Below are 12,889 nucleotides of genomic sequence, written 5' to 3'. Positions count from 1 at the left end.
AAAGATATTGTGTCCATGTACAGCTTATATGTATGTATGTATGTATGTATGTATATATATATATATATATATATATATATATATATATATATATATATATTTCATGAATTTCCTTATTTATTTTCCCCATAACATGTTTTTCAAGTATGCCAAGACTCCCGAATGTATTCAAATAATGCATAATATATTTCACTAGGTGATTACCTAATAATTTCCAAATATTTGTCAAATTGTGCAATATAGCAAAGTAGAAAAATTTCCTCTAAAGTCATTTAAAAAGAACTCATATATATTTTTTTCAGTCTCAATCCATTTTCAAAGATATATAAGTCCACTTTATATGCAGCCATGCAAATTTGTATGCCATTTCCTACCCAGGACTTGCAAGATTCTCTCTCGACCCTTTGAACATGATATTATTTCAAATCTAATTTTGTCCTCCTCATAGGAAATAGGCCATAATTCTTTATCTCATTCAAAATTCCATTTGAATAACTTTCTCCTAGAGTAATCTTCCTAATGGTGATCATTCTCTGAAGCTAAATGTAAATAGAAGTCCTTCAGGGCAAAGCTCAAATGCTTCTTATTCATGGAGCATTTACTTTGCTTTGATGGGTAAGTATTTTCTTTCTGACTAGCTCCACATTATGTTTTTACCCTGTCCCCTTTAAAGCATGTCTTACCTTCTCATGTTACAATACCAAAACAATGAACTCTAAATACACAAACCATCTCAATTTACAAGAACATATTATGTAAATCTCATCCTATATTTGCAATGACCTCAGAACAAGAGAGCTGTTATACTAATTTTAATAGTACTATCTCAGAGGATTGGTGAGCTTGCTTAGATCCCAAAGTTAGTACCAATACAAAAAAATTCAACTCTGCTCTCTTACTACTAGCTTAAGTCAACATTCTGTAATTTCTTGCTGTGATCTCTTTGAGAGCAAGATAGATGTTTGTGTCTACTAAGCAAACTTCCACAACATCACTAAAAGTTCAACGATTGAAGAAATAAACAGAATTTAATCTATACATATTATATATTACTTTTTACAGGAAATATATCTCTACATTATAACAGCATTATATTTCTAAACACATTTTCTAAAATATTCCAAAAGTGACAAATCCTTCAAACATAACATTATAGTGAGATATTGAAATACTTTTTTTTTTCTTTCTGATACCAGAGATTCAACCCATGGGCACTTTACCACCAAGCCATATCTCCATATCTTTTCTTATATTTTATTCAGAGACAGGGTCTCCCTGAATTGCCTAGGTTGCTGAGGCTGGCTTTGAACTTCCAATCCTCCTGTCACAGGCTCCTGAACCACTGTGATTACAGGCATGTGCCACTGTGCCTGGTTTTGAATTCATTTTTAATAACTCCTTTCTATCTACAACTGAGAAATGCATAGTGAATGTTTATAAATTGTTATTCATTGTGTGCTGATAATATTGCCAAATATGTACAAATCTACTTAATATATTTAATTTTAAGTAAAACATTTTAAAAATTAAGAATATAAACATACCAGGAATGATTACTTACATCTTTTTACATATAAGAAAAATACAATTACTTATAATTTATGGCCATAATATTTAATTAGTATATATGATTTTATTATATATTTTGTCATTCAGAATTAGGATGCTGAGGATTAAAGCCAAAGACGTTTATCTTTGAAAGAATCATCAAAATAGTGTGCAACTTGATTGTCCTGCGGTTATGCTCTTTGTAACTCTTTATATAGGTTAAGGAAAGGAGCATAAAATAAGAAAAGCATGGTTTAACATTTTACTCCAATACAGATGTGTTTTGAACATCTTTGAACAGTGGATCTTAGAGGAAATTTCCAGATCTTTAAGTGACACACACCTTGAGTTTTGTTCACTTCCTGAATAAAAGCTTGTTTTCCCCAGTTTAAAAGGTTTTAGGTGGGGAGGTACCAGATGTCGGCAGTCCCAATCTTTTTATTGCAACTATAATGGAGAACAGCTTAGTGATTACCGCTGTGGAATTTAACCTTCAGGTCACCAATTCAATCCTTTAGTGCTGCTGGCCTTTTGATAATAATAGGTTCCTACTCCTGGACACACACACACACACACACACACACATTCCAGAGAGACATACACACACACACACACACACACACACACACACAGAGAAAAGGATCAAGCAGTCAAGGCAGTGTATTAAATAATAGAAGAGAAAAATTATCTTGAGATGATTTACAAATAATAAAAGCACATGCAATTTAATATATCTTACTTATAAAAAGTTAATGGAGACAATAATATAAAGTTTAATTGCCCCCAAAATATTTTAAGTAACATTATTACAAAATATTATTCTGAATTCTCTTTATGCTCTTTATAATTCCTTTATACTCTTCTAGGATTTGAAGGAGTTTATTTACACTAATTCAAGGTCAGTTGACTCACTTTTGCTATAGTCCTCATCTGCAAAATGGCCTGGGAAGGTCAATGTTAACCAAACTCTTCAGTGCTTCATGGACCCCTGTGGAAAGTCAAGAGATTGTGTTATTTTCTTTGAGTCAGTTTCTCTCTTTGGGTAGGGATGAACCTATCAGCAAGAAGCCATGCTCTACACCCCAGTGTAGAAAGAAGAGAATAGTTACAGAAGAGCAGTTCTAGGTGGCATAGTAAATTATAAGTCCCTTAGAAATAATATTTCAGCAGAGAAAAACTAATCAAGGAAGGTTGTCCTTTTTGATCAGTTTTTCAAAAAATCTCATGAGCTAGGTGACAGTGATGATGACGATGGTGGTGGTGATAATGAATAAAGAAAAGCCATTATGGTTGTATTTAATAATAATCTGAAATAATAAACTTCCTTCTGTTAAGGAAGTTAATTTCATTGATGATATGTTCAATCAAGGACAAAAAAATGCTTTTTTGATTTTAGTTATAAGTAGCAATTCCATGTTCCCAGTGATCAAATGATTTCGTAAATTACTACAGTGCATAAATGGAAGAATTCAAGGTGAGATTCCCGTTGAGAGCCATCTTAATTTCCAGCAGCCTGGCACCTTAACCACATTGTCATAAGGCAGGTGTTCATTAGAGATGAGCTGAGGAATGGTGACTGCGAGGCAAGTGAACCTGGACCACTGGGGGTGCTGAAAGTATTTGGAAATGCTAGTTTCAGAGAGGAAGGAAAAGTGAGGCTACTAGTTCAGATAGTCCTCCTAATTAGAATGAAACAATTGCGATGAATGACTTTTTAGTCTTTGGCTCTTCGTTTAATTCTCATAGTATTGCTTTTAGTTCACAGTTATGTCAGGAGTAGGCCAGTTTTATCTTCTAATTGAAGAGGCATACATTTGACATGTTCTGTGGCTACTTATATGTTCTGTCTCTTCCGGTTCATTGTATAGATTCTATCATTTCTTCCTTTTTCTTTTCTTTCTCTATTTCTGTTTCTGTTTAGTATAACTATTCAACATGAAAAATTATTCTCACATCTACTATTACCTTTAAACAGGGAAAAGGAAATATTCTAAGACTATTAATCACCGTGATATTCTAAGACAATCATTGTCAGTTTCTATACTTAAAGATATAATCATCATTTGTGGCATCCACCACTCCAGAACAAGAAAGAGTTATTTTGAATCATCTGTTAGTCTTTCCCACAAATCTCTTTTCTTCTTATCATAGATTTATATCCTCTAAATAAACAACCTTGGTTCTTAATAAATGTCCAAGAAAAATTCATTGTAGTGAGCCACTTGGGATTACTGATTCTAAAGTGTAGTGGGAATTGAGACCATGAAACAGTAGATCTCTGACTCTGAACAACGCAAACTTCAGTCCCAACTGGTCTTTCTTGTCAGTATTGATTCCTACAAGACTTTGAGTAAAATAGGAAGAGCATGGTTTAACATTTTACTCCAGTACAGATGTGTTTTGGACATCTTTGAACAGTGGTTCTTAGAGAAAATTTCCAGATATTTAAGTGACAAGTTGGGTTTATACAGTTATTCTAACAGCACTAAAATAAAATTATTCCTATATCTAGCAATTTAGAGTACAAACTCTTAGGGTAGATTTCACTCATAACTAAAAAAAAAAAAAAGAAAAGAAAAAGAGAAAAGAAAATGAAAGAAGATAAACTTGTGTTCTTTTGTATAGAAAATTCCAGAAAATGCCCCATTATATTTCCACAAGTCCAGTGAGACTCACAGAGTCATAATTCACTGATATCACTTTCAGGAAAACAAAAATTAGAGAAATAAGTGAGAGCATCTTTGCTAAACCACAGAGAATGGTTCTTTGCATTTACTGCATGGTTCATTACATAACTCTGCATCTTTTGCTTCATCTGATGGCGAATGGAGCCATATTTCAAATGTGAAATAGGAATAGCTACAGAACCTCAGGCAATTTTCACAAAAACAAATACAAAAATGATATAGAGCCATTAAATCCTAGTGTTTTGGCCATATACCAGTTTGGGTAATATGTTGTTCTTGAAGTTTTATCTACCTAGAATGTTGTTTTGTACAATATTCTATCAATTCATGTTGTATTGCTTTCTGCTCTGCTAAGCAAACTACAAATTTTATCCACAACAGAAGCTATGTATTTCAGAAAAATAAAAAGCGTGTGTGTGTGTGTGTGTGTGTGTGTTGTGTGTGTGTGTATGACATACAAGGCATTTATAATTTCAAGTTTATTACTGGTTATTCTGCTGTTTTATATTTATAAAAATGATTTATATTCCATCAATTATTATAATTGGTGTTCACAGTATTTAAAAATCACAACATTTTTGCAACATTCTGATGACACTATAGGTATTAAATATGAGTCCAATGATAAGCTTTTACATTGTAGAAAAAATTAACAGATGAAAACTATGTAATTAGCTAAAAGTTCTGTAAGGTATTATGTATAATGTGAAATCTGGGTTACAACACACCACATCTTGAAATGTGGGGTAGCACAAGTCCATCTTAAACTTGAAGGATGAGAGAGAATTTACAATGGTCCTATAATGTAAACATTCTCTTTTAATGCTGTCATTTAGTATAAGTCATTATAACAGAACGTATAATTATTTGAAAGAACTTTGTTATTGCCTATATTATATTTGAAGTGTACTTTTCTGTAAATAACTTAGGAAGTTATTATCTAATTAAATGAACAAGTTTGTGTTACCTATGTTGTACCTGGTTGTGTGGTAACTTAGGAAATCAAAGATAAGGAAAACATGATCTTTAACATATTCATACTTTAATCTGGTGAAGAGACAGAGGGTATTTTTCTTTCTCTGTTTATTTTGCTTTTTAAAAAAATTATGATAGAAGTTAGTGTCAAAGTTGGGGTACATGAATAAGCTTTACTAAAATCTTAATGGTGGATTCAGTGTTATTAAAATAGGTTAATAACATACATAACAGCCAAACAGACAAAATTAAATGTAAAAACTTAATTACCTCATGGATAAATTATGTATGTAACATGAAATAAATTATTGATAAATCATGAAAAGAGAGAGGTCTACAGGCCCAGGTCTCAGGTAATACCACCTCTGAGTCATACCAAGTTTAATATGATTTAGTATTAAAAATGATCATTTATACAATTGAACAGAACACATTTCCTCAGAGTATCATAGATAAATCTCAAAATACTGCTATATAAAAAGAAGAATTATTTCTACTTTTCTAACAATGATGGGCCCAATGAAGGATGTTGTTCAGGTCAAATAACTGTAAAGAATCTGGTGAAGTTTTTTGCGTATTTCAAATAAAGGATCATATCATCAGCAAATAGAGATAGATTGAACTCTTCTTTTCCTATTTGTATCTCTTTAATTTCTTTCTTTTGTCTCATTGCTCTGGCTAGGGTTTCAACATCTATGTTGATTCAGAGTGGTAACAATCTCTACCAGAAAGCTTCAAAAACTCTTAAATGAATTCAGTCAAGTAGCAGGATATAAAAGTACACCTATAAATCAATTGCACTCTTAAACAACAATGATAAGTCAGCTAAAAGAGAAACCAGAAAAACTATCCCATTCACAATAGTCTTGGGAAAAAAATTAAAATATTTGGGAATCAATCTAAAAAAAGAGGTGAAATACCTCTAATAAAAACTACAAAACACTAAAAGAAATCGAAGACGACCGTAGAAGATGAAATGATCTCCCATATTCTTAGATAGGCAGAATTAATATTGTCAAAATACTACCAAAAGCACTATACAGATTTAATACAATTCCAGTTAAAATTCCAGTGACATTCTTCATAGAAATAGAAAAAGCAGTCAAGAAATTCATTTGGAAAAATAAGAGGCCGAGAATAACCAAAGAAATAATTAGCAAGAAGAGAGAAGCAGGAGGCATCACAATACTAGATGCTAAATTATAACACAGAGATATAGTAATAAAAATTGCATGGTATTGACACAAAAACAGACATGAAGACCAATGGAATAGAATAGAAAACACAAATACATATCCATATAAATACAATTATCTCATACTAGACAAGGCACCCTAAACATACACTGGAGAAAAGGCAGCTTCTTTAACAAATGGAGCAGGAAAAACTGGAAATCTACATGCAGTAGAATGAAATTGAACCTCTATCTCTCATCCTGCACGAAACTCAACTCAAAATGGATCAAGGACCTAGCATTATACCAGAGATCTTGCACCTACTAGAAGAAAAAGTAGGCCCAACTCTCCACCATGTCAGTTTAGGAACTGACTTCCTCAATAAGATAACTGAATTGCAAGAAGTACACTCAAGAATCAATAAATGGGATGTTATCAAATTAAAAAGGTTCTTCACAGAAGAGGAAAGAGTAAAGAATGTGAACAGAGAGCCTAGAGAATGGGAGAAAATCTTTACCACCTTCACCTCAGATAGAACATTAATATCCAAGATATATAAATAACTCAAAAAAATTAACACCAAAAAAAAAGAAAAAAAAAGTAACCCAATCAATATATGAACAAAGGAACTGAACAGGCATTCCACAGAAGAAATATAAATGGTCAAAATTGTATGAAAAAAATGTTCAATATATATATATCAATTAGAGAAATGTGAATAAAACTTCACTGAGATTCCATCTCACTCCACGCAGAAGGCAATTATCAAGAATACAAGTAACAACAAATGTTGGGGAGAATGTGAAGAAAAAGGTACACTCATACATTGATGGTAGGACTGCATATTGGTGTAACCATTCTGGAAAGCAGAATGGAGATTCCTTAGAAAACTTGGAATGGAATCACCATTTGACACAGTTATCCCACTCCTCAATATATACTCAAAGGACTTAAAATTAGCATATTATAGTCACGCAGTCACATCAGTGTTTGTAGCACCTCAATTCGCAATAGCCAAGCTACAGAACCAACTGAAGTGTCCTGGAATAGATAAATGGATAAAGAAATGTGGTATATATACACTATGGAATATTACTCAGCTATAAAGTAGGATGAAATTATGGCATTTGCCAGTAAATGGATGGTATTGGACAATATCACGCTAAGTGAAGTAAACCAGTTGTAAAAAAAAAAAAAAGAAATTCAAATGTTTTCAAATGTTTTCTCTGATATGTGGATACTAACCCACAACAAGGAAGGGTAGGGAGGGGAAGATTAGAAGTTCATTGAATTAAACAAAAGGGAATGAAGAGAAGGGAAGGGTGATTGGAAGAGGAAAAGATAATAGAATGAATCACACATAAATTTTCTATCCTTATATATGAATACATGTCCTGGGTAACTCTATATCACTTAAAACCACAAGAATGCATATATATATGCATTCTTGTGGTATATATATATATATATATATATATATATATATATATATANTATATATATATATATATATATTTGCTTGTTTTATAGCTCCAAAATTCATTTCTCAGTTCATTCATTTGTATATAGATTTTAAGGTACATATAGAGTCTTTTAGTTTTTCCAAATAAACATTAAAAAGAAATTCTACATAATTCCTTCAAAAACCAATAAATTTTCTTCCATTGCAGATGAGGTCTCTATTTTGATATAATTATATAAACATGGGCTATATGCCCTTTTTTGAGTATTTACAGCTAATGGTTTAAACTTTGGATAATTGAGAAATCTGAATTTTTAATCATATGAATGAATCTTCTATAGAGAAAATGTTATTCAAAACTGTATAGACAAGCAGCAGTATTCTGAAAATCTATTAATTGCCTTAAAATAATGTCTTTTTAAGATAACTCAGTTTTCAAAATTTTATCACCATGCTACATTAGCAGTATTTGAGTGTTGTTGGCCACTAACTTAGGAAAGGGTTTAAATTTTTTTTTAAAGTGAAGTTTTTAAGAAAGTTAATTTTCTATTAACTTTCCTACGATACATATATAATGTTGAATGACCTTTTCTTTTTAATTGTGTAGAAGTAGTAACAAAGAAACTGCATCACTCATTTACTGCTAATATGGATGTAAGACCCTACAATTCTCTGAGAAAATAGCTGGGAAGTTTGGGCACTTTCTTACATGCAGTTATCACGGGACTCAGCAAATGCACTTTTGGGCATTCATCCCAGACAAATAAAGGCTGATGTTACCACAAAAACTTGTATAGAAATGTTCTGAGAAACTGTATTCATAATAGCTCCAAACTAAAATCATTTCCTATGTCCTTAAATGGGAAAATGGTTTAACAAACTTTGATACACCATAATGTAGAATAATGTTAAAAATTAATATTCAAACCTTATGCATTGCATACATTTGTTACAACATGGCAAAGCTGCTTCATTAATATGTATGCTTTTATGTTTTAATATAGCAGCTAATAAGTATATAAAAAGAAAGCCAATTGGAATTAAAGAATGACGACGAGATAACTTTCAGTATTATTTATCTACTGAATTTTCCTTTAATCTCTGTTGTGCCTAGTTAGTAAAAAGGGAGTTGGTTTTAGATATGTTCAAGTGGATTATCAGAACTGAGTCAAATTTTCTTTCAAAACTAAGCCACATTTCAATTGCCAATTAATACTTCTAAAATCCTGCTTAATATATTGCAGTATTTTCATATAGGTCAAATTAAGACAAAAAAGTTTCCCAGGTGTTGTTGTCACCTGCAAAAAACAAAACAAAACAAAAGAATGATAATAATAATATTGAAAGTAATACTAATAAACAAGCAATTATTATAGAATGAAATTATGCAAATATTTAAATATTCAATAAGACTATAAACAAACAAGTTTCTAGAAATATTAGACATGAACTGAATACAGTGGCACATACCTGTAATCCCAGTAATTCAGGAGGCTTTGGTAGGAGGTGTCACAAATCTGAGGCCAGGCTCAACAACTTACTAGACCTTGTGCTAAAACAAACAAACAAAAATTTTAAATGAGAGAAATATTAGTCAGATAAGTTATACAACAGTTTCAGGCCTCTTCTAAATACCCTAAAATTAAAAGACTAAATAAATAAAGCTGTCATGCTGCTAATATTGTATAATTGGCATGATATAAATGTATGATGACTATTGCAATGATGACAAATAGCTCATGTTGATATAATGAAATATTTTCTTTAATTGAAATTTTATATTTTTCCACTTAAACTGATTTGAATGTGATTTTAAAATTATTGTTGATTTCAACAATCATACCTCCATTCCACACAGACTAGGGCTTCTTATGTACACGCTCACTAGAACACTTATGGCCTAAGGTGGTAAGTGACATCTTCAAGATCTATCATTAAAATTTCAGCACTTCATAATTATAATGTAAGGAGAAATTCTCTCAAATGTAAGAAAAGTCCACCTGGTTAAGGAAAAATATTTGTTTACATTTTTAATAAACATCTACTGCAGAGTCTAGGTGGAAATAATATTAAAATTTAACATCTTTGAATATACTCAGGATATAAGGAATGATAATATGTAGTACAAAAATGCAATTATTTGACTTCTGTCAAAGATTTCAATTTAATCTCATTAAATATTTTGCAGCATTTTTATTAACAAAGCTAATAAAAATTTCCCCAGTCATACTTCTATAATGAAGAAAAATTTGGCTCAATCACTGTATTTTACTCTATAGCAAAGTAATTAAGAAAAGACAGAAAAACGATGGAAATGAGTATGCATGTTCCCTAACATGATTCTGCAATAACCCACATTTACTATATAAAAAGAACTGCAAAGTAACCTAGAATCCCATGTGGCTAGGAAGGAAAAGCAAAGAGGGAAACAAATCATGTGATGATTCTTACAAGAGCTGAAGGGTCAGAAGTTATCACCCCTTCTTTTTATAATGCAATATTAAGGCAAACAACACTTAATTAACCATGAATAAGAGTAGAGTAAAGGCTGCAATTTAGGTATTTGTGAATCACAAAGCTACCACTTGTGATGTCTGTGCATTGCTGGGGAGTACAGATATAAGTTCTTTGGTGCATAGTCCAATTGGAATGACAGGCTTAATCATTTAATACAGAATGAATGATAGTATTATTCTAATCAACTAATAAGGATTTTCTATTCTGCCTCTTATGACATTTCTATTTCTCTGCAGAATATCTTACTTTAATGGTCTGTTTCCATAAGTGTTTCTTTACCATTGCAACAATTCATACTCTGGGTGATGTAGAGGGCAAGGACAAGAAATAAACATGAGTGGCAATATGAAAAATCAGTGATGATTTTTACTGAGAAGAATTACCAATTTTTTGTTATCAGTTATTTAGCCATATATGATTTCAACTGGAGAAGGACAGTGTATCCTCATTCTGTTTTTCTTCCAAATAAGACCATTTCACTTTGCACTGAGGATCCAGACAACTCTTTAGCCATGTTTCCCAAAAAAGAAATGATATGATGTCTTTTTTATCAATCTTCCTTCTCAATGTACAAGACGTCTTTTCAGTGAAAATGTTTTGTCATGTGTAGTTACAAAATGAAGACCATAATATGATGTTCATTACATTGACACTATCTTTCTGAGGATATCATGCTTTAAAATTTCAAGACATTCGTGTAATCTGACTCTGACATTCAGCATTAGAGACTCAGATTCTTTAAATTTATCTATCCTGAATTATATAAAAACAACATTTCCCTATCCTAATGTTCATATTATACTGGTATGAGTGTGACAAAAGTAAGAGGTACAAATATTGTAATAATTATATAAGACACTCCCATTGATAATATTAGTCGGAGAAACTAGAATACTGCATATGTTTATTTTACCCCAGGATCATTCTTTCTTTATTTCTATCTATCTATCTATCTATCTATCTATCTATCTATCTACTTATATATCAAAATACAAGATTTAATATGCAATGATATAATACAACATAATATACAAATATCCATCAAAAATGTTCAAAACCAAAAGGATTCATCCAGTGTCCTCTAACATGCAATAATCTATGCTTTAATACCTATTTAGAATTAAGAATAAACTAAACAAAGAGAAAGCAATACGAAATAATACATAAAAATGTTTGACTTTGTTTAAAATATGGACACATACCTTAAGCCAAGAAAACAGACCTTCTGTCAAGGCTAGAATAAGTTAAGAAAATTACTAGTTATGGTGGAACTGAGCCAATAGACCTCAAAAATAGAAGCAAAACAGAATATTTTAAATATTTTTGTTCAAAATGAAAAACTTAGAGGAGAATACAGTTGGAGGATGTTGCTCAGTGGAGAAAGCTTGCTTATATCAAGACCCTTTATGACCTACAAAATAACAATAGAATAAAATTTAAGAAAGAACATCTCAAAATCTATTTTTTGAAGTGGTTGTTTCAAGTTATAAATATTAGTATCATTTAGGGAAGAGAAAATTTTCATGATCAAATATGTTTAATTAATATTATAAATAAAGCTTAATTATTTTATTTACTGTAAGACTTATCAGAATCATTAATTTTCCAATATTGTTTTTCAATTTCAAAAAAATTTAGAAAACATTTGCCTTGTTCTAGACTCAGATTATCAGCCTTTATGCAGACTACCATGTGATAAACAATCCACAAGTCACTTTAAAACCTATATTCATAACCAAGATCAATATAATTATTCCAAATAAAATTATTGTATATAACAGTACTTATAAGCATTGTCCATGATGTGTAAGTAGATTTCATTTCACTCTTATCCTCATGATACTAAACAAAATGTTTATTTTAAAACTTGAAAAATGATGATATAAAAATATTAAGAAGGTGTTAAATGTTGCCGACATACGGAATCTTTCTTTTGTAACACTAATATTCTATTTGTGGAATAAAAAATTAAAGATAAGTTTGTACTGTAATTCCTAAGCAGTGGACTCGTTGTTAGAAAGCTTTACATTAAGTTTCACCTTATGCTGTGAGTGTGATCCACAATGTATCCAACAGCAGTATTCTACAAAGTGAAATAAGACAATTATAATGATGATGTTGATGATGATACTAATGATTCATTTTAGAAACATAAAATTACTAAAGCAAATATTGATGCAGGTAAGTGAAAAGAGTATTGACAGAATTGAAAATTAAAAGATATTTTTTAAACACACTTGACTTTAGCAGTAAGTTCTGTAATTCTAATTCCTCTTAAAAGTATGACACTCTTTAAAGTCCAGGTGCACAGTTATTGAATATTTCTTATTTGCAACTAGAAGATATAATGTTTCTCTGCAGTCATTAACCTTTTCCTACATAAGATGTTGAGTTAATCAACGCTTTGTCATTGAAAGACTTCTTTTTTACTTCATTATTACTCTCCTACATGATTATTGCTTTCCCTATCACTACTGTTTTTCCCAATGAATGCAAGGAGTGTTATATATAAGCATACACACATG

This window comes from Marmota marmota, unplaced genomic scaffold, assembly GCF_001458135.2.
Source record: "Marmota marmota marmota unplaced genomic scaffold, marMar, whole genome shotgun sequence".
Taxonomy (NCBI): Eukaryota; Metazoa; Chordata; class Mammalia; order Rodentia; family Sciuridae; genus Marmota; species Marmota marmota.
This window is presented reverse-complemented; position numbering follows the sequence as displayed.